A 23,918-nucleotide genomic window follows, 5' to 3' on the forward strand; every position below is an offset into this window, starting at 1 on the left:
ACAATGATATAGAAAGGTAAAGCCAGCTAGAAGTCTACTATGATCATGCAAGAGAGAACTGATGGGGCCTGAAATGTCCATAGTAGTTGAGATGTGGTTTCAAAGAGGCCCAGAGAATAATACCACAGAGGTCAGAATTAAGAGGAGAATACACCATTACAGAAACCAAGACTATAGAATACAGCATGAGGAATAATAATCCCAACATCAAATGCCATAGAAAAGAACCAAAAATGTGGCCATTGGTATTGATAAATAAGGAGCCATTTTTAAACTAAACAACAGCAACTATAATACAGTAGGAGCAGAGAGAAAAATGAAGATTTGATGAGTGAATGGCAGACAGGGAGTGAACTGGTGAGTGTCTAGTAGTCTCCAAGAAGTTTGAATAGAAGGGAAGTGAAATAGACTAGACAGGTCTAGAAGCTCTATAAAGACAAAGAGTTGCTGAGGGTGAGAAAGAGATTTGTTTATTCATTGGCTGAAGGAAACCTTTGAAAACCTTTTCTTAAAGGATCAGATAGTAAGTATTTTAGTCTTATAAGCCATGAGGTCTCTATAGCAACTATTCAACCCTGCTGTTATAACACAAAGTAGCCAGAAACAGTATGAGAACTAATGAGTGTAGTTCTGTTCCCATAAAATTTTATTTACAAAAAAAAAAAAAAAAAGTAGAAGTAGGCCTCTCTGGCCATAGTTTACTGGTCCCTACATGACTTCAGTTAGAAGCCATGGGATCCAGGGCAAAGCTTGGCCTTAAACAAGAGAAAAAGGGAATAATGATATACACCTGTCAATAGAGGCTGGATTAGCAGTAAATAAAAACTTGAACACATAGTTAAAATATCAATTCAAGGGCACCTGGATGGCTCACTCAGTTGAGTGTCTTGACTCTTGATTTTGGCTAGGGTCATGGTCTGGTGGTTCGTGAGAGGGAGCCCCATGTCAGGCTCTACGTTGACAGCATGGAGCCTCTTGGAATTCTCTCTCTCCCTCTCTCGCTGTCCCTTCCCTGCTCATGCTTTCTTGCTCTCAAAATTAAAAAATGAACACTAAAAAATAAATTAAATAAATAAAATATCAAATAAATGTGTTAAAATTATTAAGGGACATATCCTTAAAGTGAACCTAGCTCTTTCTAAAATGGCTCTTTAGAAGACTCTAAAGAAAGAAGTATTTACTTAGTTGTATTGAAATAATTTGATTATTTTTAAATTCTCAACCATGATTTATCTCGTATCAACTCTTGGAAATCATGAAACCCTATTAATGATAGCATCAAGGACCTCCCCCTTACGTAAACTTGGTAGAACACAAACTATTCACTGCCTACTGTAAGAGGAAGGTCTAATTTAAAATGGATCACATTATTCTCTTTCAACCCTAGATCTACAGATATCTTACTTGAAAAGCTGATTGTGCAATCTTGGCTTATTTCCATGACTAAGGCAATGTGATTAAGTTCCTATAGGCTTTAGATAATCACCCAAGCTTTTTGATTCTTATAATCAGGTCAGAGCTTCAATCAATGAAGCTCTCCTAACACTATTGACTGCTTTAAGAACCTGGACAGGATAGCACCTAAAAACAAGAACTGCAGTCATGCTGAACAAAAGGTTTTTAAGATAGTTTCCTTGGTACAGCTTAAACAATATTACAATGAGATATGAGCATGACATGGATGTTCACATACTAATGATGATAGGCAGGGATTTATTTATAAGGCAAAGTGGGGTAATTCTACATGTTTCCGATTTTCTAATCATTGTCATGATCTTTCACTGAGACAGATAGGCTAATCACCATCATCATAATTAAGCAGTATGAACTTCAGTAGCTTTCCTACCCCAATCAAAATTTGCTAGGTGAGTTTTTCTTTTCTTTTTTTTTTCTTTTTTCTTTTTTCCCTATTTCTATTACGTGAATAGTATTACTAACTCCTCCTAAAAACATGTCTAGCAAGGTAACTTTTTTCCTCCTCCATAAAAACAAGGAAAAAATGAAAACTAGTTGAATAACAGTGGCCTTTGCCTATCCACTCACCTATCCACCCATCTACCCACCAACAAAAATGTCTTATTTGAGATAGAGAAGCAGGGTGGTAGATATTTGGTGGCAAAGATCAGTGATGCTAGAGTTAGAAAAAATAAAACATTCTAGTGCCTGTCAGGGGAGACATTGAAGACTTTAACTCCTCTCTAAGACTGTTCTGCTAAATGGCTCTGGGGAAAAGCTGTAGGCAGTCCTTCTCTGCTGTGGATGGAAGAAAAACAGGAATGGAAGAAAAATGTGTTAGAACACAAAGAGGTGAGGGGGTGAGAGGAACAGGCAAACAACAAATAAATCTCTTGGTAGTGTTTTGGATTGATAGATAGCACTTCACCCTGAAGCATTTCTCAAAACCCCACACATGCAGTTCACCAGAAAAAAAAAAAAAAAAGTAAACCCTTCAGGAATAGAAGAAAAGCAGAAAAAAATAGCAAAGAGCCTAGTGGTGAAAAAGGAAAGGAAGTACTTTGGACCAATTTCGATTGGTCAAAACATTACAGAAAGGACCATGAGCTCTTGAATTCCCACAAGGTCCAAGTAAAGGCTCATTTTTTATGGTCTCATCCTTCTGGCATTCTATTTGGTTGGTTGAAGTGTTGAGTCACAGCCCTTCTGGGAATAGAATCTGTCCCAGAAAACCACACAATAACAAATGTTACGGCCAGTGCACTAAATCACATGCTAAGAAAACTTTAACTTACTCTAAAGCTGTATTTCCTCAGTACTCAGAATCTGAACCTGGCTCCAAGCATCCATTTGATGTTGAGTTATCTCCCTAAAATCTTCTGCAGAAGCAGGAAGCCCTAAAGTCTTGGAAGTATTTTAAAAGTTCTTATTCTAGTAGGATGAGATACCAAAATCACAGCTCAAAACAAAAACCTCCACTATGACCAAAATAACTTGTTCCCACCTACAAAACTTCACATGTTATCTCTGGATGCCACTCCATAATTTTTGTATAACAAATAGCTTGCATTTCTAAACCATTTATATTTTACCCAAGTGCTTTTACATACCATCACATTTATATGCTTTCTCTTTGGAGAGTTGCTATACTTATGGGTAATCTATATTTTCCAGGCTATTCAAGCACATAACCACAAAACATTCCTAATCCTCTCCCACTTGTTGAGAACTCAAGTATCCTATAAGTCCCTTGGAAAATATTCTAGGAATCAGCATAGGATTTTTTTTTACATGAAAACCAGGAGTTAATTAACTCTGGTGACCACCACTATTTTCCTGTGCTCTGGCTCGTCTATATTATGGGGCTACATAGCCAACATCGAAAGTGGTAACTAAGCTGCTTCAGTTCTCCAAAGGCTACCACCACCATTGCCAATTATGACCACCAAGACTGCCAATGTCAACCATAAACATTGCATCAACACTTATAAGCATCAAAAATGATGCTGAAGTTCATGCCGTATCTGATGCCTAATATTCAAACCCCTCCACTAACTCTGCCACTGTTATTATGCACACTACTGTCCCCTGTGCTACAGATGTCCTTGTTAACTGCTGTCAAGGCCATAACTATTGCAGCCAATAATGCTATCAATGCTGGGATTACTATTACCACCTTGCTGAGGTCCAATGTTGATTCTACCATGGCTCTGGTGACAGCACCAATGAAACCTTGATCAGTCTTTTATTGTATCCCGCTTATGAAAGAAATACATCAAGTGGCAGACTAATAGATGGCTGCAACATCCACCTAGCTGTTCCAGCAAAAACTCTAGAACACATATATGAGAACACTTTCCCTTATCCCCACATCCAAAACATCATTAAAGTTACTACTTCCATATCATACCCAGAATCCAACTATTTCCCTTCATTTCTCTCCTGACTACTCTCATTCAAGTCATGATTATCTTTAGTCTAAACTTTGAAATAACCACTGAATTGGTCTCCCTGCTTCCATTATTGCCTTCTGAGAATCCATTCTTCAGATATCAGCTAAAGAGAGAACTTTATAAATATAACACCGCATCACTTCCTTATTTAGAGCCCCCAATGTTTCCCTGCCCTACTCTAGCTTATCAAGTTCTTTGTGACATGCCAGCCTAACCCCTCCAACTTCACACCTTTTTTGACTTCATCAATGTGTCTTCAGCCACTTTGGCCTTCTCTGTTCCCCAAACATATCAAGCTTATTCCATCCTAAGTCTTTGCACTTGTTATACCTTTTTGCTTGAAATGTTCCTTTAATATTAGTGTTGTTCCCTTTTCCATGGAGAACTGTTCCCTGACCAGCCAATCCACAGAAACTTCCCAGTCACTATCTTTGCACTGTATTTTCATCCACTGAAAAAATTTACCACACTATTTTCTTGTTTATCCAGTTGTTTATTTATTTAACTGATGTCACACAAATATACTGATATGAAATAAAATCTTCAGTCACAAAGTCTGTAGGATCATATAAGCAATCTGCTTCAAAGAAAAACTGCATCCTGATTTCCCTGAAAGTATTAGTCACTAATTGATATGTCCAGTCCCAAAGAATATAAAAACTCAGAAGTTCAATCAACGTTAAAATATCTCTGCCCAACTTAGGCTTACTGCAAGAAGGAACTCCACAGCAGGAAAGGGAGGCATGCAAAGGTTGATTAGTTCCCTATTCCCCATTACCATACCTTCCACTGTATCCTCCTAGTACATTTTATAGCCCTTTCCATGTCTGGGGAGGAGAGGAGAGGGAAAAAAAATCAGAAAGTCTTTTCTAGACTAGACACTAGAGTATCCCAATTCCCCCAGAGGTCCCTAAACACTCCCCAACATGGATCGGGCTCCAGGTGGCCATCTGAGGTCACAAGTAGTTCCACACCACTTGCTCTCTCTCTCTTTTTATACTGCACAAGGGCAATCTTGGTTCTTACCACCTTCTTTACAAGCCTTCTTAAGGGATCCAGCCCCTTACTTTGAAATGTGAGGGTAAACTTCTTATCAGTGGCTTTTAATACATTTTTGCAATCTTATCAAAATATACAGATTCTATTAACAAGTCCTTCTATGAAACCTCTTCCACATAGGATTAGTTTGTCACTCTACACAGTATCAGTTTAGGCAATGAGGAAAATAGAGAATATTCAGAGTGGATATGTATTAAGCCTTATGCATGTAGCCCAGAATATGTAGTCCAACCTTATGGTTAGTCCTATATGTCAAGTCTAAATTAATGAGGCTGAAGAAAAACAAACAAACAAACAAACAAACAAAGAAACTGTGGCTTTGGTTCATTTGACAGTGACCATTAGTCCATGAGTCCATGAAGAGTATATTTTTTAAAAACATTTCAACATTCTTGCTTTTAAGGTTTATTATATAACCCGGTGGAACAGAGAGTTGATATCAGCATCTAGGTAAAAGTGAAGAATGAATTGTTAAAAGATACTCAATCCAGCATTGTCACAGACCCTGGCTTGCTTGTGGATGCCATTTGTAATAACACAGACTTCACAAAGCTCACTTGGGCCAAATTCCCAAATACTCACCTCCAAAGGAACTCAGAGTCCCCCAGCAAAGTTCCCTTATTAACTCCAACACTTCTGAGGGTTGGCCAGGGAAGCATTAAATTTTTAGTGCCAGAATTAATGCCAGATTACAATCACATGGCTATTATCCTTCCTGATTTATAATGCCATGTAGGACAGTAAATGAGACTGTTCTTTCCCTTTGGGCCAGTTGAAAATTCTTAATTCTTTGTTTGTCATGATACATCTTTCTGGAATGGGGCAAGCTGTGAAAGCAAAGCAAAAAGAGAAAAAAAAAAACATACAAAAAACTGGCATCTGACAGTGTAAATCCCAGGTATTCGATGTAAATCCTAGCTATTCTTTTTCTTCCCCAAACCAGCCTAGATAACCATTATGGAGAAACGTCAACATTGCACATAAAACAAAAATCCTAACAAAGAAAAACTAGCTCACATCCTCTGACAAATTACAATAAAGCCATAAAGATCATCTACTCCACACAAAGAAGAGAAAATCTGAAAGAAATTATATCTAATGTTTAAAAAAACCCTTAGAACTTTAATAAAAGTTTAAAACAATACTTTGTTGTAGATAGAATGGATCCTCACCAGCTATGTGTAATTGAACCTGTTTCCTCAGATGTGAAATAGTGTAGGACTATGCACACTTATGGTTGATTTAAAATGTTAATAACTCAATACATAATGATTTGAGATTAGAGTGCAGATGGATTTGATAGGCCAGAAACACTTTTACTTATCTGATCAGAATATTAAACTTTTTTTTTTTAAGTTTATTTATTTAGTTTTGAGAGAGAGAATATGAGTGGGTGAGAGGTGGTGAGAAAGGGGGATAGAGGATCCGAAGAGGATTCTGCGCTGACAGCAAAGAGCTGGATGTGGGGCTCGAACTTACAATCCGTGAGATCATGACCTGACCTGAAGTTGGACACAGCTGACTGAGCCACCCAGGTGCCCCTCAACATACTTTCATATTTCAGTAAAAATAAGGTTTTACTTATTCTTCCAGTTTAGAGACCCTCCATGAACATGCCTTACTTATAACAGTGGCACCAAGAAAGTTCTATAACCCCACTTTACAATTCCTGTAGTTGTTTTACATCTGAGCCATGACCTCTTTATAAACACCTATATATTAGACCTTAAAGGCTATAAGATCCTATTTACTTAGTTGACTCAGTTTCACATCTCTAGAAAATGACCCAAGAACAGTAATATGCTTAGCACTTCTTGCTTCTGGCAAAAAAAAAAAAAAAAAAAAAAAAAAAAAAAAAAAAAAAAAAAAAAATGACAACCTTATTTATATGATTTTTATATAAAACACTAATATTGTCCCTCATGGGTAAAATGAAAGACACTTGTTTTTTGTGTCTAATACCTTTTTCAGAATAAAATGAGTGGAAAAAGAAAACCAATACTTCAGACTAATTTGCTGAATAGCTTTTAGCTGTCTAGGAGAAACAGCCCTGGAGGCCAACCCCTTCACCTGGCATGTTCAGAATCTCATTGTGAATTACTGTGCCTGTGAATCAGAATCTGGCTGCTGAACATGTCCCAGTCTGCAGGCTGCGGAGCTCTAAGGAGATCAGCCACAAAGGCATTAATTAGGAAGAAGTTCTGGAGGACAGTTAAGCCTCTGCCATGTTGTTAATAAGCATTTTCATACAGAGTGACTGGAGAGCATTCAACAGCGACTGCAAGCCCCAGTAAGTTGTCAAACAGGAAGCCCCACATGGGTGAATTCACCCTGTTTACCTTGCTTGATATAAAGCCGGAGGAGGGCCAGGCAACAGCCATAAATTCAAATAAGCTTTTAAAGCCTTCTCAATTGATCACTACATAAAAAGACACAGAGCAATTGTATAATCACCTCACACACAGGTAACTAAATATATTGCCCTTTCCAAATTCACTGATGTAAAACACAGGAGCTTTTTCTCCCCAGCTAATGGTTGAGAGAAGCTTTATATTGCTTTCTTGTGAACTTAATACTCAGCAAATAAATGGCAGTTCTGGAAGCAGCTCCTTGGGTCAGACAGTAACATATATACAATGAAATCTGCTTGTGGTAAAATAACTATTACAAGTGGAGTGGAATTAAAGCCTTTGTTTCACTTCTGTCTCTTGCATGTATATTAAATTTTTCTGCGAAGGTCAAAGAAAACACGATTTTCTTCTAAATTGCTTATCTTCTTAAGTCATATTAAAACACATAAACCTGACTTACAAGGTGACATAAACTGGGGCAATGAATGAATGACACATGGACTATTTGTAAATTCACAAACTGTTGATGAGCCCCTGAATCAACATACAGACAAGAAGCAGTGTGGCTATGGGGAACAGAAATCATCATCACACCTAAATGGGGAAGTTAGCAGATGCTAGATACCAATAATACTTTCCCAGTGTAAGTACTGTATGTGATAATTTGGGCAAATAGAAAATTGCAGTCAGAATTTAAATTCTGGATTTAATCCTTGACTCCACAATCCAAGCACACAACTTCTATAACTACACGAACAACACTATAATTTCCTTCTTCCGTTGAGGTAGTTTAAAAGGAGAAAAAAACAATCCTAACTTCAATGTCATTTCCAAATGCTTACATTTCTTCGTATGACTGTCAACAGAGAAATAGGTATCACCAGAAATCTCACAAGATTTTACAGGTTTCTTTGTTTCACATTCTCTATCTCTTCAGTGAGTGTGGCTTCATATGCTAGCAATATAGTCTTGACTATATTATTGACTATATTATTCATGTTGAACAGAATGTAAGGTACAGGATTTAGGTCTTTCTGTCTTGGCACATTTTAAATAAATGGCAATTTATTTGATTTCTAAGCTATACAGCCAGTTGCTAAAGAACTCTGGGTATATTTACATAAAAAGCATAAAAAACTGAAACTTTTAATGATCTGATACTTCCATGGTAGACTAAGACTTCAAAGACTATCCTTCCTCTCCTGCCCTGAAAGTCATATAAGTAGATTCAATTTGATGTTTATAGACCTTAGGTGCATGTTCAATAGTCTTTCCCATAAGCAGAAGCACAGTGTGTGACTAGCAAGTACTGCTAAAATTAGAGGCTGAGATTGGGTTGCAGGGGGTGGTAAGAACCAAAACACTGGCTGAAATGAGTCTTGCTACTCAAACTGTGGTCCCAGAAACAGTAGCAGTAGCGGTAGCATTAAACTCCTGCAAGCTTATTAGAAATGCAGAATCTCAGGCTCTGCTCCTATTGAATCAAAATCTGCATTTTAACAGATCTATATATTTAACAATAATTGATTTATGACAACTATATCTCAATTAACATTTTTAATTAGCAAGAAGAAAATTGAAAAAATACAAAACAATATCTTGAGGTGACTTGTGTACATAAGTTTTGAGAAGTCCTGGGCTAGAGCTGGGACAGCCTGCCGCTATGAATTCAATTCAGGATTCCATAATGAATAAGGGAGGGGAAGGAGTCAAAGTCAAGGGTGGGGAGACCAAATGCAAAACCAAACCAAAGACCAAGAGGCATGAGCGAGATCATGAACAGGAGCTTAGGATAAGAGTCTAAAATAGGATAAGGACCAGATTAAAGAAGGTTAAAATGGAGTTAAGCATAAATTTCAGGTGGACAGTCAGGTGAATAACTCAATCTATACCTTAAATTTCAAGATCAGTAAAACTGATTTATAATGAATGAAGACTATAACCTATATTACCTGCTATGTCTCCAATAGCTACCTATGTCTACCTCCCAGAATCCCTGAACAGAAATAGGCTGGTTGTTTTTCACAGAACCTATCACAATTTCCTGTGACTTAAACACAATATTTAAATTTAAACACAATATTTAAAAAATATAAATATTGTGTTAACAAAATTAGATTGTGCAGGAAAGAATATTTTTGACCATGGGGTTTTCTGTTGATAAGAGACTCTTGAGTTGGCAGCTTCATAGGCAATTTAATCTGATGAGCAACACAAGAAATACCAGCTGTTAGACCTTCAGGGGTCATCATTGACTTAAATCTTCACAATCCTATGAGGTAAATCTTACTCTCCCCAATTTTACCCATTTTACAGCTGAAGAAGTTAAGACTCTGAAAAAAGAATATATTTTTTTCAATCTGACAGAACTAGGACAGTGTCTAGAACTTGTGTTCTTAGCTTCTATACTGCAGTTAAAAAAAAAAAGGCAAGCTAAAAATAGCCCCCACTTGTCAACTTAGGGTCTCCTGTGTATCACACAATGCAGGAAAAGTAGTCATTTCTGGACTTAACCAGAACACTCATAACACTGGCCACCATACCTGTAACATAATCAAGAACCTTAACAGATTTCTAAATTTTATCTTCAGAATTTTATATGATCTAGGGATCAAATGAGATGCTAAAAGATTTTTGAAACAGAAAACCTGTATATATGTGCATATGCATGTATAAAATGGTATCATTGTTAATACACGAGATGTAGATGAGATCTCAAGCTCTGTTTATCATGCTCTGCAATCTGCCCATAGAACTGCTTATCACAGTGCCTGACACATAGCAGAACAGCAGGCTCTCAATAACTCTTTACTGAATAATTATGACTACGATTATAATTGTTAATATGGAAAGCTGAGCTCAGGGACTTTTACCAAAGAGATTTATTTTCATGTTTGCTGTGATTTTTTTCTTAAACCAAGATATTTACTCTTGGTTGTGAAAGTATCAAAAGATTTTGTTATTTTATCACATCAAAAAAAAAAAAAAGGTGATAAACACATGAAAACTTCAGGCTTACCAGAAAGATTAATACCAAATTCAAGAAAGATCTGGCAGCTAAATTTGTCCATATTTGGGGTGTAATGTACAATTGAAATTCTCCCCCAAGGAGAAATTAGATATAGATTGTAAGCTATTCCAGGAAATTGCTGCATAGCTTCTCCAATTACAGATTAAGTATCAATCATTCAGCAAAGCCTAAATGACACTAAATTTACACTAATATCATGTCAAATGATGCAAATTCTATTTTAGAATTCTATTTTACTTTGATTCTCTAATCCTTGTCAAAAAAGTAAATCCACACTTCCCCAAATTAATAGAAATAAATCTATCCCAAATACTTAGACATAGTATCTTCATTAACCATTTATTTGCATGCTATTACATTCTCATGGTCTACAACCCTGAGGACAAAGTCAAATTGCAAGAAAACACACTGACATCATCATGCAGTTTGAAGAAGTCAGTCTGCTAAGTCCAAAAGTTAGAAGAAATTTAGTTCAGTTTCCTGAACAATATCAGAAACTCATATTCTGAATAACCACCATGAATCATTTATTGTAAGTATCATAATCAAAAAAAAGGAAATTCAATTATGTTCATTGTATTCTACTAAATCATTCAAGTGGATGCAAATTTTTTTTTAATTTTCATCAACATAAAAAGATTACAAGCTTGAGCACCAATTAATCAGAAAATTCAATGAACCCCAAACCCCTATTCTAAGAATTTTATTAAGTTTTTATGAAAATTCAGAAATAACACAAAGAAGAAAATTAAATAAAAGAGCTCAGTAACTCTGCAACAATTATACTACATCATACTAGTAAAGGTTTTGTAACTAAATTATCAAAATCTATTTTAAGAACTTTGCTTGTAATGCCCAAGATCAGAATGTTTTTTGACCTTTCAAATGTTAATCTGCATATTTTGAAGAACACAGAGGCACTACTGCCTTACTTTAATATATTAAAGGAAGAATGCTGAGATATTTCTAGGTAAAATTGCATGTTTATGAATGGTCTAATGTGACTGGCTTATAAGGTTGATTAGGATAGAGTTCCTCTCATAAAATTTTTATCTCACAATATCATTTCTTCAAGATGTTTTTGCTACTCCATATTTCAACTGTTTTTCTGCAGAAGTTGTGGTAAGATTTCAAAACTTAAGTGAGGAAAACACATTTTCTTTACTAATTAAAATGAAACACACTAGGTCCTTGACTTTATATCAGATAGTTTCTGGAACTTTTTACAATCCTCAAATTTTAAAATATCACATAAGGGAGCCTGGGTGGCTCAGTCAGTTGAGCATGCAACTTTGGCTCAGGTCATGATCTCACAGTTCTTGAGTTTGAGCCCAGCATCAGGCTCACTGCTGTCAGGACACAGCCTGCTTGGGATCCTCTGTCTCACTCTGTCTCAGCACCACCCCCACATGCGCTTTCTCCTCAAAAATAAATAAACATGTTAAAAAAAAAAGAAAACATTAAAAAAATGGTCAGAGGAATATCTAAAGAGATAATATCTGAGAAGAGATATTATTGATGAAAGACCTTAAATAGGAGAATTAAGATAGAAACAAATTTTAAAATAAGATAACTAGACTATCTCTAAACACTTCAAAATTAAGAAATATACTTGTACTTATAAATAAGCCTATAAGTCGAATATAAAACAATAAAATTAGAAAATATTTGAAGTGACCAATAATGAAAATATGGTATATAAAAATTTGTGTGCTAGAGATAAAGAAATACTTAGAAAGTAATTTACAACATTACATGCATAAACTAGGAAAGAATAAAGGATGAAAATCAATGATCTAAACTTAAATTTCAAAGAGTCGGATAAAGAAAAGAAGCTTAAAACCAACAGTAGAAGGAACACTGATGATGAAAATTAAAGTTATTAAAATAGAAAGATGAACAAAATGGATAAAGCCCTAATGAAACTAATTCAGAAACATAGAGAATGCCCAAATAAACATCAGTAGAATTGGAAAGGGAATATCACTACATTTTAGAGAATTAAAATGAAAGATATCATGTATGTCAATATATCAGACTATTTAGATAAACAGACTTTTTAGAAAATTATATTTACCAATATGACACTTAAAAGTAGAAAATCTGAATGTTCCTCTAACCATAAAAGAAATAGAATATTCAATCAAACATCTTCCATAAAAAAAGAACCAAACCCCAGAATAACATCACCAGTGAACTCAACCAGATACTTAAGGAAAAATATTTTGAATATTATATAAACATTTCTAGATTATGAGAAAAACAAGAGCCACTCGCTAGCCCAATTTTTAAGGCAAACATCAGTGATTAAAAAAAAAAAAAACTCACAAAAGCATGAATAGAGTATATCCTTAACAGAATATAAATAAAACAAGTCCAGCAATATCAAAATTTAAATGTATTGCAGGATACAAGTGTTTTTTAACATCTCAAAATCAATGTGGGGTGCCTGAATGGCTCAGTCAGTTTGAGTGTCTGACTCTTGATTTCAGCTCAGATTATGATCTCATGGTTTGTGAGATCGAACCCTGCATGATCAGGCTCTGTGCTAACAGCGTGAAGCCTGCTTGGGATTCTCTCTCCTTCTCTCTGCCCCTCCCACCTTCTCTCTTAAATTAAATAAATAAACTTTTTTTGTTTTTTTTAATTAATGTGTCCCATGCCTTTAACAGAAATATAAAGCATGCCTTTAACAGAAAGATAAAGCAGAGACACTTGGGTGTCTCAGTTGGTTGAGTATTCAACTCTTGACATCCACTCAGGCCATGCTCTTATGGTTGTGAGACTGAGCCCCTAGTCAGGGTCCATGTAGCTTCCTTATGATTTTCTCTCTCTCTCTCTCTCTCTCTCTCTCTCTCTCTCTGCCCCTCCTCCACTCATGTCCTGGCTCTCTCACTCTCTCTCTCCCAAATAAATAAATAAACATTAAAAAAAGAAAGATAAAGTTAATATGGTCATCTCAAGGAATGCCAAAATAGATGGGGGGGTGGGTGCGGGTGGTAAAGGGAAAATGGGTGAAGGGCATTGAGGAGGGCATTTGTTGGAATGAGCATTGGATGTTGCATGTAAGTGGTGAAGCATGGGAATCTACTCCTGAAGCCAAGAGCACACTGTATATACTGTATGTTAGCTACCTTGACAATAAATTATATTAAAAACAAAAAGAAAAAAAGCAATAAATAAAAATATTGATATTCAATTTCAATATCCATTTTTCATAACAACTGCATGCATGGAAGAATAGGAAATCCCTTAATATTATAAGGAATATTTTTAGAAACAACAAATATCATACTTAATATAAAATTATTGAATTCTTCTATTTTGAGATCAATAAAGAAATAAGGGTGCATACTATAATCACTTAAATTTAATATTGTACTAGAACTCTTAGCCAGTACAGTAGGGTAAAAAAAAAAAAAAAGAAAGAAATGTTAAAATTACAAAGACAGAAGTAAAACTATCATTATTTATAGAAAAATCCAAATATCTATGAATAAATTATTAACATTGATATGAGTTAGCAAATCAATTTCATTTGTCATTTCAATATTAACAAAAATAAATATTAAAGATAAAAATTTCCATAACATCAAAAATATTAAATACCTAGGAATTAAATATAACAAAAATATGTAAGATTTCTATGCAGAAAAATATGAAACATGATAGAGAGTAATTAAATAAAACCTAAATAAATGGAAGTATATGTCATGTTTATGGATTGGGAAAAGACTGTTCTTCCCAAATTGATCTATAGATTGATGTAATATCTATCAAAATCTCAACACGTTGCTTTTTAATACGTTGACCTTAGCATGCTGACTTTAAAGTTTAAATAGAAATGTTAGTATAATCAAGACTCCAAGAGAAAAACAGTATGAAAAACCTGGTCTCCTGGATATCAAAATTAATAATAAATTTCAGTTAATTAAGATAGGATGGTACTAGTCAAGAATAGACAATTTGACCATTGGCATAGAATAAGGAGCCAGTAACACACACTTACCTATTTATAGTTGATTTATAATAAAATAGCTCTGTAAATTGTGGAGACAGATTTGGGCAGTGCTGGGCCAATTGGATATCTATACCAAAACAAAAAACAAAAACAAACAACAAAAAAGAAAACAGTAGCCCCACCCCACACTACATATTTGACACAAAAATCAACTATGAATATATTATAAATCTAAATTTAAATGCTACAATAAAACTTGTAAATGTAATACAGATGAATATATTCATGGTCTCAGGGTAGAGAAAGACACAGAAAGCACCAACCATAAAGAAAAATATTGACACATTTGAACATTTGTTCATGAAAAGGTGTATTAAGTGAAAGAACAGGCACTTCATAGAGTAGGAGAGCATATTTTCAATTCATTAAGCAACAAAGGGTCCATATCTAGAAAGATTAAAAACTCCTAAATCAATAAGAAAAAGACATGCAAGAGAAAATGGGCAAAAGATTTTAACAGGCACTTCAGGAAACCAAATAGCTAATAAGCTTATGAAATGTTGCTTGACTTCAATGGGAACTAGGGAAGTGCAAATTAAAACTCCAGTGAGATAATTCCACACATCTGCTAGAATGGCTAAAATTCAAATACCAACTATACCACATGGGGCCAAATATGTCTACTCATACACATACACATATACTGCTCCTGGGACTATAAGTTGGTAGAAATACTGTATTAGTTTTCTTTGCTGCATAACAAATTACCCCAAATTTAGTAGTTTAAAGCAATACAGGTATTGCCTCACAATTTCTGTGGGTCAGAGTGTCTCACATTTTCTGTAGGTCTGCCCTACTTTTGCTGAGTCCTCTGCTCAAAGCCTCAGAAACTTGTGATCAAGGTGTCAGCCAGTCTGCATTCTCATCAGGAGTCTTGAATGCGGAAGAATCTTCCAAATCATCCATGTTGTTGGCAGAATTCATTTCTTTATAGACCAGGGTCCCCATTTTCTTGCTAGCTGTCAGCTGAGGACCACTCTCAGTTCTTAGAGGCTACCTAGAGTTCCTTGCCACATGGTGTCCTGTATGGGCCTTCTCAAAAACATAACAGCATACTTCTGTAAAACCAGCCAAGAGATTGTAAAACCAATCTCTTGCTCCAGTCTGTTTAAATAGAATCTCATATAACATAATCTATTCATGAAAGTGACACCCTATCACCTTTGCTATATAGCATAATCCACCGAAGGGAGTGATATTTGCCATATTTCATTGGTTAAAAGCGAGTCACAGGTTCTGCTCATACTCGAGGGAAGATGATTACACAAGGGCATGGACACCAAGAAGTGTAATACACCATAAAGCCTATCCACCCAACTATTCTGGAAAACATGTTGATGGTATCCACGAAAGCTGAACTCATATCCTTTGACCCAACAATTCTATTCCTGAATATTCCTGAATAACAAACAGAAATGCACACAACAGATCTGTGCAAGGATATTTAATCAACAATAGCCAAATTATAGAAAGAGCCCAAATGGCCACTGACTGATGAATGGATAAAGAAGATGTGATACACACACACACACACACACACACACACACACACATGGAACACTACTCAATGATGAAAAAGAATGAAATCTCGCCAATTGCAACAACTAGATGGAACTAAAGAGTATTATGCTAAGTAAAATAAGTCAGTCAGAGAAAGACTATCATATGATTTCACTCATATGTGCAATTTGAGGAACTCAACAGACGAACACAGGGGAAGGGAAGGAAAAATAAAATAAAAACAGAGAGGGAGGCAAACCATGAGAGACTTTTAAATACAGACAACAAACTGAGGACTACTAGAGGGGAGACTGGTGGGTGGATGGCTTAAATGGGTGATGGGCACTAAGGAGGGCACTTTTTGGGGTGCCTGGATGGCTCAGCTGGTTGAGCATCAGACTTCGGCTCAGGTCATGTTCTCGTAGTTCATGAGTTTGAGCTCCACATCAGGCTCTGTGTTGACAGCTTGGAGCCTGGAGCCTGCTTTGGATTCTGTGTCTCCCTCTCTCTCTGCCCTTCCCCCACTTGTGCTCTGTCTGTCTCTCTCTCAAAAATAAATAAACATTTTTAAAAATTTTTAAGAAAGGATGAGCACTGTGCCATATGTAAGAGATGAATCACAGGGTTCTATGCGTGAAGCCAAGACTAGACTGTATGTTAACTTGAATTTAAGTTACAAAAAAAAAAAAAAAAAGAAACAACCCAAAGGCCCATCAAGTAGAAAAGACAAATAGATTGCTATATTCACATAAATGCTACACAGCAATGAAAATGAACAAAACAACATAGACAAATACCACAAAGTTTTCATGTTGAGATACACCACACGCAAGAGAAAACAAACTGTATGATACCATATTTTTGAAGTTAAAATATTAAACAATCATATTTAGGGATGCAAGCTTGGGTGGTAAAACAATAAAAGCAAGAAGGAAGATAAGTACAAAAATCTGAAAAATGGCACCATCAGGGAGTTTAGTGAATAAGAGTGAGTTTCCGGAGACTCCTGGAGTATATTCTATTTATTGTATTTTGACCCATTTGGTATTAATGCAAGTGTTTTCTTTGTTACAGAGCACTGAGCTATACATCCTTAACTTGTACAATTTTCTATATATGTATGATACATTTCATAAGTTTAAAAAAGCTTGAAAGCACCATACTACAGTGAAAGTATTTTTAAATTCCCAAAACTTGAATATAAACTTCATTATAAAAGAACTTTTCTGTTTTGACCACTACAGTATTCTCTCCACCTAGAACAATGTTGGTTATAATAAATAGTATTGAATAAGTGAACAGATTAAAGAATAAATTAATCCAATATCTCGTTCTAGCCACATTTTGCCACACTGAACAAGTTTTCCCTCTTTAAATATCTCATCCTCATTTGTAAAATGAGACAAGTATCTGTTTTACAAATTTTACCACACTGTTGATAACTGGTTTAAATGAGAGACTTAAATCTTATGTGACAGCTATATAAAATGAAAAAGTATATATTTTTGGCAGGATTAACAAAGCAGTATCTCAGTTAACCAGAATAGTCAAAGAATGAAGAAACTCTTCCTTGTTGAATATTGTACTTGTTGAATATTGTACTTTATAACTGAATAATACTGTAACATAGATTAGCCATTTTAAGAGAACATGCTGAACACAATTTTTTTTATGGATCAAGAATGGCAAAATGCCTCTGGTTGTTATTTTAATTTTCTATTGCTGCATAGCAAATTACCACAACCTTGCAGCATAAAATGACACTAATGTGTTAGCTCACAGTCATGTAAGTCAGAAGTCTGGCATAGCATACCTAGGTTCTCTGTGTTGAGCTTACAAGGTTAAAATCAAGGTGGGAGTCAGGCTAAGTTTTTGTCTGGAAGTTTTGTGGAAAAACCTATTGCTCATTGTTGTTGTTAGCAGAAATTAATTCCTTGCCTTTGTAGCACCGAGGTCTCCATTTCCTTGCTTGCTATTAGTGGGAACCACTCTCAGCTCCTAGAGGCTGCCTACATTTCTTGCCATATTGCCCCCTCCCTCTTCAAGTCAGTGATGAGGCACCAAATTCCTCCCATGCTTTGAATCTTTGAATTCCTCTTCTGCCACTAACCAAGAAAAACTCCCTTTTCTTAAATGGCTCATTTAATTAGGTCAGACCACTGGATAAATCTCCTTATCTTAAGATCAGCTATGCCATATAACACAACATAGCATGGAAGTAAAATCCATCATACTCACCATGCCAGGGATTATGTAAGGCATGAACACCAGGGGACTGGAAAATTTTGGGAGACCATCTTAGAAGCTTGTCTATATAGGTGTCCTCAAAATGATTAAGTCCCATTGAAGCCATGGAAGACTCTGAGTACTCTCTAAGATGTTTAATATTACTTTCAAAAAGCAAAGCATTGGTACCACCTTAGTTTCTTATATTTTTAGTAGCTTGTAGTAGTGTCACATTTCTTTTCAGTATTCTGGAAAGTATACTCAAGAGCTCTAAAATTCTGTGGGTTTTGCAGCATTAATTCCTCCCAGAAAAATAAAATAAGGTTTTCTTATTCTTTATTACATAACATTTGCACCATCAATTTTCATTTCCTTTTCCATCAGCCAGGAGAATCTTCAAGACCTGCCCATATCTGGGTCTCTTTAAAGACAAGGAATATAATTCATCTTTAAGTGAACAGACATTTTTTTTATTACTGCAATCAGTAGTATGTTGCTGTATCTTTTATTCATTTTCTGAAGGACATTTGTTATTAGTGGTAGGTCCTTGGGAAGCAAGTGTTCCCACTGGGCTTGTCTGCCCATAGATATCTGAGTATCAGCTTAATTCCCCCCCCACACACACCTATATTCAAGGTAATTCACCTGACAGTTACTGAATGTTTCTCCATACACTGGCATGGGGCTCAGCACTGGAGATTCAAAAACAAAAACTAGTTCCTGTGTTGAAAGTATTTATGTATCTCCAACCTTAGAATATATCATCAATGTTCTTTTATTTTGATTTTTTAATTTCTGCTCCTTATTGGTCAAATATTTGCTTTCCTCTCAAATCTACTTGTATCTCACTGAATGTGCTATCTTCTACTTTATTCTGCTGTAGGGTAAATTTGGCTTTTAAGCAAATGATCAATTTACCAATTTCTCCCAATTTGTATTGCATACAGTCCTGTAGTACAGATTGCAAATATCAATAAACACAATTTTCTCAAAATATTAATAAGTAACTAACCAATTTTTTAATGGATGGTGATATGCCTTAGCTTATCACCTTTAGGACCTGGTTTACCTTCAAATCAGATCAGAAAGTGTCTAAAAAGAGAGGGGGAATGTCTATAATCATGTTAATTTTCACAAAGAAATATTAATTTGGAGCCTTCTGTGAAAGAAATGTTCTAATAAGATGAGGACTATTTCATATCTACTGTGTGTATATTTATGTTTTTGTACAATTAAAAAGAAAAAAGTAACAAAAACTCCCCCCATATCCATCACAAAAGGGTAAAGGTGTCCATGTCTAGATAACAGTGTATTAAAGATTCAACTAAAAACTAAGAATGACATATTACAAGAATTAAATTGGAATCCATTTAATAGTGGGTCACCACCGTAACTGGAATAACAATACAGATACAGCTAACCTTAATTTATTACACTCACTGTATCAGGGCAGTAAGTTGGTTTTGCCACTTGATAAGTCAAGAAAAATAAAGACTGGTAGGAAAGTTTTTCCCCCAGAGAACAGCTTGCCCAAGGTGTTCACACATCCACCCACTGAAATTTAATCATTAATGTAGCACATTGCTAGAGAGATGAAAGGCAGCAAAGTAGCATAGGTTACTTAGATCTCAGGAGAAAAACTAACGTATCAAAGTCTTGTCAGAATAAGAGATAGGAACCCAAAGGACAACACGGATTTTGTTTTGCACGTGCGCGCACACACACACACACACATAATGTTTCTGTTGACCAACTTACTCTTATTTGTTAGTTTTCTCAATTTCTCCACCACCACCCATCACACCAATATTATGGATGCAGTAAATTTTTAAAATAAAGGATGATCAAAATGGCAAAGTCTGACATAACTGCTAGAAGGAAGATAAGGATTGATTTTGCAAAGCTAAAGTTTTGTTTTTTAAATACATAGGAAACTGGCAAGATGAGTACGAAGTTTGCAAGAGACAGTTTGAAGAAGGATCAGGCACTATCGAACATGCTAGACTATCAAAAGCAGAGACACAAATTCACATACCTATAAGGCCACTCAAATAACATAAGTAATTAAGCTGTTCTAACAAACCTGTTCTGCTTGGATATGCAGCACTACTCTACTCCGTCAAGTCATTATTATGAGGGAAGTGAGGAAAATGGTGACAGACCTTCTAATTCTTCAAGTAAATCTGAAGATCTGGATTCTTATGTTAGTGTTCTCAAATTTTATCAAACTGGAAAGGACACACAAAAATTATGTGTAAGACATTTTGAGCTCAAAAGTTGCTATATGTGACCTCTGTTACAGAAAGAAAAAAATTACATGTTAAAAAGAAAGGTTTGCTCTGATATTCAGCTTATATTAACAAAAATATGACAAAGCTTTGGAAACAGTATTATTTTTCATCATTAGACCTAGGATGTGATTCAATTTAGTTTACCCTTTTGGTTAATGTCGAAAAAAAGATACACAAAAGTGCCCTGAGAGGTCACTGTTTGTCAACAGAGAGGACCTGAAGGTCACTGGGACCTGGGCTCAACTTGGATATTGGTCTCAATGCCCAACAAGCCAGTGGAGCAAAACCAAGCATTATAAATTAGAAATTCCTTAGAAAAGACCCTTGTTTAGTTCCCTAATCTTGGTGCACACACCCTTTAGAGGAGGATGAATGTGATTTTAATCTCTTTTTCCTATGTAAATGTCACTCAAATGTATCAGCATAATTGAAGGATATGTTTATGTTACTTCCAGTCCTTTTATGACCTGAAATGTCAACACATAGTCAATAGCTCATTTCCTGTTGATCTTTTAGAACTATTTTTTTTTAATGAAACCAAAAATTTTATTTAATTGAAGTATGGTTGACATACACAAAGATTCATTTTTTAAACTCTCCTGCTTCTTATTAATCCAAACACTCCAATGGGCTCTGCATACACCTCCCAGTCAATTGGATGTCTCTCCTGATCACTCACTCACCTTGCACCAGCATGACCTGGTTGTTTCTCAGTCTTCAAAATGGATGCAGGCTGGGACTAAGCTTTCCTTAACAGAGGTCTTCCATTATCCTCCAGAGTTCCCTTTCTTCAGTCCATCACAGAGCAATTTACTCAACATCCTCTCAACACAATTGATTTGCAGTGAACTTTGCCTCAGTCTTTAACTAACTTTAGCCTTTGTCCATGAAGCCAAGTAATCCCAGTGTCACAGATAAAACTTGCTAAGTAGTTTAATTTGACTTCAATAGTTAACCTGAATTTCAAGTCTTTATGGACAAGATTCTTATAGCACTCATTAAATTTGGTCTAGCCTTTCACATTTTAGAAAATTTTCTTAAGTTCACATTGCTTTGTTTTGTCAAATGAGGCACTGAGTATTTTCCTTTTTCTTTCTTTCTTTCTTTCTTTCTTTCTTTCTTTCTTTTTTTTTTTTTTTTTTTTTTGGTAAAATCTCTCCTTTTTGGAGTATGGCTCCAAAAGAAGAAAATTTCAATTGGTGCTTTTCACTGTGTTCCAAGTAAAGATTTGTAGGATATAAAATATTAAAAGGTGTAGTCAGAATAAAGAAAGTGCAACAGATAAAGAAAAATGGCTCTTTACCAAAGCTCATCCAATGCTTATTTGCACATATTTCCTTCTCAAGAAAATCAAATTTGCAGATGCCCCTCATCATCAAGCACTCTATCTAGCTCCACAGATTGCAATGGACTCTCCATATGTATTACCCACTACCCTCTTCAAGGGTTTTGAGTGAAGTTAGGTAAATTCTCTCAGACTGTCATTTCCAGTAACTCCTCTTTGATGAGTGTGAAGAGTAATAGCAGATATATACATAATATAAATGGCAAAGTGGGTTAGAATTATTCACTATAAACCAATCATAATTTTTGTACAGTACAAATGTAAAAATCACATACAATATACAGATAGATAGATAGATAGATAGATAGATATACACACACACACACATATGGATATTATATGTGAGTATGGAGGATTAAAGGGGAGGAATATTACAGGAATATATAAGAAAAAGAGTGACTCCAAAGAGAAGTTTTAGGGGAGGAAGAGAAAAGTGGACATAAAAATAAATAAATATTAAAATGTGAACTTCTTTTGAAAAATCTTGCAGGCTTGAGACAGCCAGGATTCTATGGAATATTGAATGTGCAAGATTGATGGCTTTGAGAGAGAGAATGAGAGTACAGCACCAAGTCCCAGAAGGTGAAAAGAAGAGGATCTCATCATACAGAACCAGACTGGGACTGCAAGATCAAGAAGGTACCATGAGGATGGGCGCCTGGGTGGCTCAGTCAGTTAAGCCTCCGGCTCTTGATTTCGGCTCAGGTCATGATCTCCCAGTTGGTGAGATCAAACCCTGTGTCAGGCTCTGCACTGATGGTGCAGAGCCTACTTAGGATTCTCTCTCTCTCTCTCTCTCTCTTTTTCTCTTTTGCTCCTCCCCTGCTCATGCTGTCTCCTTCTCTCTCTCAAAATAAGTAAATAAACATGAAAAAAAATTTAGAAGAAGGTATCATGAGGAGAAATCCCTTCATTTATAACAAGCCTAACGCTGCTCATTCATGCTCATTCATTCAAGAGTTCATTAATGTAGATGATTGGGAAGGGTGAAAATGAAAGTCTTCCTTCTCCCTACACTGTTCTTAAGCTAATTTTCAAAAATCATGTTTTTGTGCATTATGTTTTTAATTAGTCTGTGCCAGGAGCATCTGTTGAAGTCTATAGTGTCCTAGTTTCTTCCAAACAAACCAAAAACTTAGATAAGGAAGGAATGTAGATAACATAAATACCACACTTATTACCCATAAAGACTCAGAGGACATAGCTTATCGTGAGAACTATAACAACCCTGCTAACTAAACCCAAGATTTTATCACCTTGTTATATGCAACACTAAACAGCAGAAGCCCTCCTCACTTTGAGTGGTAGACTGGAGACCTTCTGCTTCCTGAGCCAGCCTGCCTCCAATAGAAAAAACAAAAAACAAAACAAAACCAAAAAAAGAAAAAAGAAAAGCAGAACAAAGACAAATATAGTGTATGCATTTTTCCCAAATTCTCCAATCACATAAGTGATCCTTACTTTCTAGGAGCAGAGTGAATAAAGACATGAAGAGATGCTAGGAGCATTAATCAAGCTCTCCTCCCATGGACCTAAATTAGAGATAATGGTGTATGGAAGTCACATTCCCACCTAACGGTATTTGCAAGAATATATTTGAAAAATACCTCCTACTAGTTTCATTGTAATAGACATTCCCATATATCACAAATAATGGAATAACAGAATTTTGGCAAGATTCTCTAGCCAGGCCTTTAGTCCAGTAAATATAAAAAAAGAAATGGTACATAGCAAGGAAAGATGAGTTTGTCTTTGGACAAACTAAATATTACCCATTTCTTAATTCCCAGTAATTCTCCCTAAAATTATTAATTTTAGAATTTAGTTCAGGAAGAATTATCACTTTACTAGGTCAGAACACCAACTAATGCCCATCTCATCTGGTAAACAAGAAATACTGATAGGATTACTTTGCCCTGATTTTTCCATAATGAGTTCAGTAGGTTGTGATTTTTAAGAATATAATTAATCAACTTTGAGCAGAAGGAGCACTGATTACTCACAAAGAGTCTTTATTCAAACTTCAAATCTATTACTCTCTTGCACCATGGCACTGGCCACATCTTGGTCAGTTTTTATTATCTCTAAAATGTAGGAATCGGACAAATAAATTTCTGAGGGTTCTTTCAGATCTAAAGTTTCATACTCTTAAGAGTTTAATACTCTTACTAATATTCTCCAATATA

Source organism: Lynx rufus, unplaced genomic scaffold, assembly GCF_022079265.1.
Source record: "Lynx rufus isolate CCGP_SWC_20201006 ecotype Redwood Valley unplaced genomic scaffold, mLynRuf1.p SCAF_6, whole genome shotgun sequence".
In the NCBI taxonomy this organism is placed as follows: domain Eukaryota; kingdom Metazoa; phylum Chordata; class Mammalia; order Carnivora; family Felidae; genus Lynx; species Lynx rufus.